The sequence below is a fragment of the Capsicum annuum genome, chromosome 7 (assembly GCF_002878395.1).
Source record: "Capsicum annuum cultivar UCD-10X-F1 chromosome 7, UCD10Xv1.1, whole genome shotgun sequence".
NCBI lineage: Eukaryota > Viridiplantae > Streptophyta > Magnoliopsida > Solanales > Solanaceae > Capsicum > Capsicum annuum.
In genome coordinates this window covers 159,436,440-159,445,096 of record NC_061117.1, presented here as the reverse complement: position 1 = coordinate 159,445,096, position 8,657 = coordinate 159,436,440, and positions in this window count along the sequence as shown.

Genomic DNA, 8,657 nt, shown 5'->3' with positions numbered 1-8,657 from the left:
TTCATCCAAAGCTTCTAATGCAAGGTATGTGGAGTTTTGAACAAGGGTAACCATTTCACCCTTGTGCCCAACAGGCTTATTTACATCATGAATTTCCTGAAATCTATGAGGTTTTTACATGAATTGGAATTGGCGTTTTTCACCCATTATTATTGAATGCTTTATCTTGATATTTTCCATGAATTAAGAGTCAAATGGCATGATTTCTGCATGTTTTATTGAGAATTTACAGCTGGATATTAACCCCATGATTTTACTCTTTGAGAAGCTAATATTTGCAATGTTGAGATATTGAAGCATATGACTATTTTTAGATTTTGAGATAAATTGCTGAAATTCCAAGATTTCCACATGATTTATGAATCTATGTGCTATATATTATGCTTTTGATGAGCTTCAACATGAGATTGAACTATGGGTTAGTAAGCCCTATTTGAGACTTGTGAATTTATGAACTCTTGTCCTATAAGCACCCATGATTTGAGTATTTTGAGATGATTAAGAAATGAATTGACCTAATAGTCCTTGAACTTTGAAATCCACTTTACTATATGAGATTATTAATTTGTTTATTGGGTTCATGGTGAACCATAAGATTAATCTAAAAGTGGGTTTTTATGAGATGAGCGCAGATAATTTAAAAAGTGTAGTATTTAGCACCGAGGGGGTAAGTTGCTATGGTTTCTTACACCAAAAATACGTGTCACCGTAGGTTGGTATTCAAGCTGAGTTGATAACGATATGATTGGTCCCGAGGCTGAGTTTTATTTAGCAATCACTAGACATAGGTTATACTCTCTGGCAAGAGTATGACGCTTTTTCCCATTATGGGGCCTCCTCCTTAGGAGGATAAAATGTTGGACTCCATGTAGGTCGCATGATTTATGTCAGTTACGAGAAATTCCCTTGCCCTTTAAACTTGAGATCAGCTACTTCTTTGGAAACTAAATTATTTTCCCTCATATGAGCTATTTTCCTAATAATGAGGTTGTAAAGTTTCTTCCTAGCTAAAGCATTCCATTGATATGAATTGTCTATTTAAAAGGAAGCATTTTCTCTTGATTTGGTATTTTCCCATGAATCCTTAAGATAAGTTATTTTTACTAAACTAGAGTATATTCCTTTTTAGATTGAATGAGTTCCCTAAAGCCTAAAATAAGATATTTTCCCAAAGTGAATGAAATGCCTTCAGGCATGTTTAAAAGTTATATGATTTCGAATTCCAAGTATTTGATTTCCAAAAGAGTTATGAGATCTTGAGAATTGATGAAGTTTTAGTCTCCATGAGACATATGAATGATTTGAAAGTATCGTGTAAAGTTTCTTTATCCCTTAAGTATTGAGAATAAGAAGAGATTTGTCATTTCAAGTTAAAGTTGATGGCTCATCACAGAGAGGGTTTATATTGCAATTATCGATTTCCAGTAGGACACCGTGATAGTTACGCATCACGGAGGAGCCCAATTTCCAAATAGTCAATTTCCAGTGGAACCCCGCGATAGAGGCACATCGCGGAGTAGTCCCAGGTCCCAACCAGTGCGACAACGCGATGGCGCTGCATCACGAGGACTCCCAATTTACTAATTGTCAAATTCCAGTGAGCCACCGCGATAAGTGGTGCATCGAGGTGGCTTATGAAATTAGGTTCCTAGTTCAATTTTTTCTTTCAGCTTCATACAAGTGTTAAAAAGAGCACTTTGGACTTTTTCAAAGCCTATTAAAGCATGTTAACACCAAATCTAGGCCATTTACAAGCAATCTATGAAGTTTTTCTCATGTTTTCTCTCAACAAAAATCCTAAGTCTCTAAAACCTTTTCCAAGAATCTCAAGAACCCTCATTCAAGAGTATGAATAGAGTTCCAAAAGTGAGAGTTCATCCAAAGCTTCTAATTTAAGGTATGTGGGGTTTTGAACAAGGGTAGCCCTTTCACCTTTGTCCCCAAAAGGCTTATTTACATCATGAATTTTTTTATATCAATGAGGTTTTTACATGAATTTGAATTAGGAGTTTTCACCCATTATTATTGAATGCATTATCTTGAGATTTTCTATGAATTAAGAGACAAATGGCATGATTCCTGCATTTTTTATTGAGAATTTACGACTGGGTATAAACCCCATGATTTTACTCCTTGAGAAGCTAATATTTGCAATGTTGAGAGATTGAAGCTATGACTTTATTGAGATTTTGAGATAAATTGTTGAAATTCCCAGATTTCCACATGATTTATGAATCTATATGCTATATATTATGCTTTTGATGAGCTTCAACATGAGATTGAACAATGGATTAGTAAGCCCTATTTGAGACTTGTGAATTTATGAACTCTTGTGCTATAAGCACTCATGATTTGAGTATTTTGAGATGATTGAGAAATGAATTGAACTAATGGTTCTTGAACTTTGAAATCCACTTCACTATATGAGATTATAGATTTGATTATTGGGTTCGTGGTGAACCATGATATTATTCTAAAAGTGGATTTTTGTGAGATGACCATAGATAATCTAAAGGGAGAAGTATTTAACACCGAGTGGTTAAGTTTCTATGGTTTCTTACCCCAAAACTACATCCTACCATAGGTTAGGCCTGAGGCCGAGTTTATGATGATTATGATTGGGCCCGAGGCCAAGTTTTATTTAGTGATCACTAGACCTAGGCAATACTCCCTGACAAGAGTATGACGCTTCTGTCCAACGTGGGGTCTCCTCCTTAGGAGGATAAAACGTTGGACTCCATGTAGCTCGCATGGTTTATGTCGGTTATGAGAAGCTTCCTTGCCCTTTAAACTTGAGATCAGCTTCTTCTTTGGAAACTAAAGTATTTTCCTTCATATAAGCTATTTTCCTAATAATGAGGTTTGCAAAGTTTCTTCCTAGCTAAAGTATTCCATTGATATGAATTGTCTCTTTAAAAGGAAGTATTTAATCTTGATTTGGTATTTCCCATGAAACCTTGAGATGAGTTATTTTCACTAAACTAGAGTACATTCCATTTTAGATTGAATGATTTCCTTAAATCCTAAAATGAAATTTTTTTCTAAAGTGAATGAAATGCCTTCAAGTATGTTTCAAAGTTATATGATTCCAAATTCCAAGTATTTGAGTTCGAAAAAAGTTATGAGATCTTAAGTATTGACGAAGTTTTACCCTCTATGAGACATATGAATCATTTGAAAGTATCATGTAAAGTTTCTTTATTCCTTGTGTATTGAGAATAGTAGGAGATTTGTGATTTCAAGTTAAAGTATGATGACTCTTGAGATTTGTGCTACACGTTTCATCCTACATGATTTATGAGCTTCACATTTTATACTTGTTCAAGCCATGTGAGTTATCCCATATTGTATGCATGACTTGATTGAAGAAGATTGACACTGTTTTATACATATGTATTCACCCCCACATACGCAGTACATCCTCAAAGTTCTTATTCACATATACGTCTATGTGCTATATTTTTTCATAATGTAGGTACAAGATTATAGCGCATGTACCATGGCCAATCAGTTCGCAGCTTCCAGTCATCAGGTGATTGGTCCTTTTGATACAGGGCTATGAGTCAGTAATATAATAGAAAAGTATTATCTTTTTCCTTATTTAGTCGTATTGAGTTGGGGTGGTTGGGAATCATGACCCAGTTACCCATGGTCAGTACTAGTAGAGGCTTCATAGATAGTCAGTAGAAGTTGCTGTATTGATTTTCAGATTTATGTAAAAGTAGAGTTGTAACCTTGTGACTTTAGTTTTTGTATTGAGCAAATTCATAATAGAGTTACCTTCCATTTTATTCCTCTGGATTTATGCATTTTATTTAGTTATTTATGTGTTATGTCAAGTGAAGGGTTAGCTTTGGGTCACTTGTCACCGTAGACATCGTGTAGCGTCCCGAGGGGTGATTTCGGGTCATTACAACTTTGCTGGCGAACAAGAAAAATGAGGTGATACCACTTAGACCTGTGACTGGGTTGAGAGTTTGCATGGACTATCGTAAGCTCTACTCTTGAAATTTGAAAGACCACTACACAATGCCTTTTATGGAGCAAATGCTTGACCGGTTGGCGGAAAAAGGTTGGTATTGTTTCCTAGATGGTATTCGGGCTATAACCAAATCTCTATTGCCCCAGAGGATCAGGAGAAGATGACATTTACTTGCCCGTATAGTAAGCGGATGCTGTTTAGTTTGTGTAATGGAACCACTACTTCTTAATGATGCATGATTTCTATCTTTTCCGATATGGTTGAAGACACCTTAAAGGTGTTTATGAATGACTTCTTAGTAGTAGGTGATTCTTTTGCATTGTGTTTGGTGAATTTGAGTAGAGCTTTGCAATGATGCGAGAAATTTAATCTTGTGCATAATTGAGAGAAATGCCACTTCATGGTAAAAGAGGGCATTGTCCTTAGTTACAAAATTTTTAGCTAAGGGGATTGAGGTCGAAGTCAAGGTTATTAAGAAGCTGCCACCTCCTATTTCAGTAAAGGGAGTGCGTAGTTTCCTTGGTCATGTGGGCTTCTATTGGCAATTCAGAAAAGATTTCTCAAAATCGCAAACCCACTTTGCAAACTTTTGGAGAAAGTTGACAAGTTTATTTGATGACGATTGCTTGAAGGTATTTGAATGCCTAAAAGGGAAATTGGTTAATGCTCATATTATTGTTGCTTCAGATTGGTCAAAGCCTTTTGAGATTATGTGTGATACAAGATGAGTGGCGATTTCATCCCATCTATTATGCAAGCATGGCCCTAAGTGGAGCTCAGAAGAACTACACTATTACTGAACAGGAACTCCTTCCAGTTGTATATGCCCTTTAGAAATTTTGGGCTTACCTATTGGGAAAAAAGATGGTGTTTCACACAGACCACCCTGCCTTGAGATATTTGATAGAAAAGAAGGACGCTAAGCCGAGATTAATCAGATGGGTATTACTCCTTTAAGAATTTGACTTTGAAGTTAAAGATAGAAAGGGATGCGAGAATGAAGTCGCAGACCACTTGGCTAGACTGGAGAGAGCTCAAACACTCAAGGATGAGCTAGAAATTGATGATGCATTTCCAGATGAGGAAATCTTGACTGCTGTGTTAGAAAAAGTGCCTTGGTATGCAGACTTTACAAACTATGTGGTGAGCGGGGTTATTCCGGAGAACCTTTGTTTTAACCAAAGAAAGAAGTTTCTTCACGATGTTACACACTACTTCTGGGACGGGCCATATTGGTTTCAATATCGTACAGATAATATTACAAGGAGTGTATCCCAGAAGTGGATATGCTGAATATTTTGGAAGCTTGTCATGATTCTCCAGTTGAGGGTCACCATGCAGGTGACCAAACTGCTAGGAAAGTGTTACAGAGTGGCTACTATTCAATGATGCTTATGAGTTTGTGCGGAGATATGAACAATGCCAAAGACAAGGATCAATCTCAAAGCACCATGAGATGCCTTTGACAAAAATGATAGAAGTTGAGTTGTTTGGCGTCTGGGGAATCGGGTTCATGGGACCCTTCGTGAGATCATGTTGGATGATATACATTCTAGTTGCCGTTGATTATGTATCTAAATGGGTTGAGCTATTTTCCTTGGATGATAATAAAGGGAAGGGGTTGAGGTAGTTTCCTTGGATGGAATAAAGGGAAGAGAGTTGTTGCGTCTCTTAAAAGGAACATATTCTCTAGGCTTGGGGTGCCACTCACCATTATAGCGATGGTGGATCACATTTTTTCAAATGAGTGTCAGGGCCGCCTTGGCGAAGTATAGTGTTAGTTAGAATAAGGTGGCAACTCCATACCACCCACAAACTAGTAGGCAAGTTGAGATTTCAAATAGACAGATCAAATTCATCCTTGATAAAACGGTGAATACAAGTAGACAAGATTGGTCTAGGAAGCTTGATGATGCCTTATGGGCATAAAGAACAGCTTTCAAGACACCTATCGGTATGTCACCATACAAATTTATTAATGGAAAGGCATGTCACTTGTCGATTGAATTGGAGCATAAGGCACTGTGGGCATATAGGAGGCTGAACTTGAACTGGAATAAAGCAGTGGTGTTGACGCTAGGTCAGCTGAATGAGATGGATGAGTTCCATCTCAAAGCGTATGAAAGAGCAGACCTATACAAATAAAAGATAAAGAGGTATGAGGATTGCAAAGAGAGACTTTCAGAAAGATGATTGCGTACTCCTATTCAACTCTAGACTGAAGTTTTTTCTAGGTAAACTTAAATCAAAATGGGCCGGCCCATTCAATGTAAACCAAGTCTACTCATCTAAAGTAGTGGAACTTGAAAATGAGGATGGAAGTGTCTTCAAGGTTAACGTGCAATGAGTGAAGTTATACATGTGTACAATGGACTTGATAAGGTGAATAGATGCTATCTATCTTGATGAAGTCTGAGTAATTAAGATAACTTCGTCGTGCCAAGACATTAAATTAGGCGCTAATGGGAGCAACCCACAAAATTTTGTTGTAACCATATTTAGATTTTACTTGTTGTTCTTGTGCAATCTGATGTGTTTATGAAGTGTCCAGTGCTGAAATTGTAGAAAGAAAGGAGTTCTACAGTTGAAAGTGGTTGATGGGAAAACCGACGGACCGTCAAGGTCCCGACGAACCATTATAAAGACTATCAAAGACATGATAAAAAATGAGCATTCTAGATAAGGCTTGACATCTATGCTGGTGGACTGTTGATGGCCCGATGGACCATCAGTCCCTCCGTTGAACAGAAGAGGAAACTCGAGGCTACTTGTGTAGACTGACGGGTAGGTTAACAGACCGTTACATTATCGATAGACCATCAGACAAGCCATTGCAGCAAAGCATGATTTCCTAGTTTCTAGTAAGATGCTACTGTCAACTAGATGGACCATTGAACAATGGATGGAACATCGAACACCCGACAGATCGTAAGGTTGACTGTCAACTTTACCCTAGTTATGGGTTGGGTTGGGTTGATTTTTAAGGCTATTTAAATTTTATAAAATAGACCCAAATATTTTTAAACTGATACGAAGAGGTGGTTACATATGTTTCCACCATTTCAAATCCCAAAATGGTTCAAATTCCATTGTATTCAAGATATCTAGAGTTAGTTATTCCCCTTTAGGTCTCTCCCTCATATTTTTCTCTCTATTTAAGCAAACCCATCCTTCTCTCCTTCTTATCACAAAATTAAGCTTAGTTTTTATTGATAAAGCAAGCTTTTAGTCATTATGTGGTGCGCAAATTCTGCAAGTTGATTAGTGAACACTGTGAAATCAAAATATGATCACAATTCTGCTCACTTTTTACTTTGATGATGAATTTAACTGTGTGAAGATTGCAATGTGTTAAAAAGAATTTCATATTTTTTCCTTTTTCTACATTGTTTTTGATATTTTGATTCAAAATCAAACTCTGGTATGCCATAAAATGGGCGAAGTTTGAGTAACCCATCTGCTCAAAACTACCAAAAAATTTCACTTGAATTCTTAATTGATGTTATTACTATGTTAAAAATGGAATGATGTATACAAGGTGTTCGGAGAAATGTCAAAGTGAAGTATTAAACTAAAAAGGGTTGTTGACGGTTACCTTGGTGGATCATCGCTACTTTGATGGACCATTGGATAGACCGTCACAAGGATACCATGATTCATGTACACTGGATAAGCTTGATGGACAACTTGGCAGGCCGTTAGTAACTTGACGGACCGCTAGCTTGACCTTCATAAGCCTCTGAAGTAAGGTACTCATTGGTTAAGGGCTGACAGCCAGTCCAACAGACCATCGCATTAATGACGGGCCATTGGGCTGACCATCAAGCCACATTTACAGGGATTATGGCACGCAAACTCCCTTTAACTGGAGGTGGTGGTAGATCATGAGAAAGAGGCGAGCTGGCAATGAGTGAAGAGGCAAATGTCTTCAACACCCGATAGTGAGATAGGGCAATCCCCACACTCTCCAAATTTGAATAGAAGAGTGAGAGCGACACCAGTAGTACCAGTTCGAGAACAAATGAGGAAAGGGTTAACACATCTAACCTCAACCCCGTTGAGGCAAAAATATGCCACGTTAAGATGGAAATCGAGGAGAAAACTGTGATTAACAGTAAAGACCCTTAAATTGAGAAGGAACTTAAGTGGTAGATTAAGAGGTCGAAAGTCAAGTTCCTTGATGGATTAGAACCAACAGCAAGTAGGCCAATCAAAAGACAAATCTTTGAGGAGTACCAAATTGTGACAAGTGAGTTACATGAATATCCAGAACTGGAGTGGCATTTCAATGAGTATAAGTTGGCTTGGATGAGCAAGCCTCTTATTTCTTATCAACAAAATCTGGTAATAGAGTTCTCTGCTAATTATTTGTCTTTGGTAGAAAAAGATTGTCCTAAGGGCACAAAGATTTTTGACTTACCAAACAGAAAGTCAGTACTAGTGAGAGTGGTAAATGTTCATGTATTGGTTCGAACAATCAACATAATGCTATTTGGAGTTGACTATGAGGCAGCGACTACCATTTCTAATCTTGTGTTTTGTCTGACTTCAACATCGACTTAAAGGCCATGGTTTTCTGGACAACTTACAAATAATGGCAACCCGACCTGGGCAAAAAATCCTTGAGACCACATTTCTAAGTCCTTCCTTAACTTCTGAGCTAAGTTCTTGATGG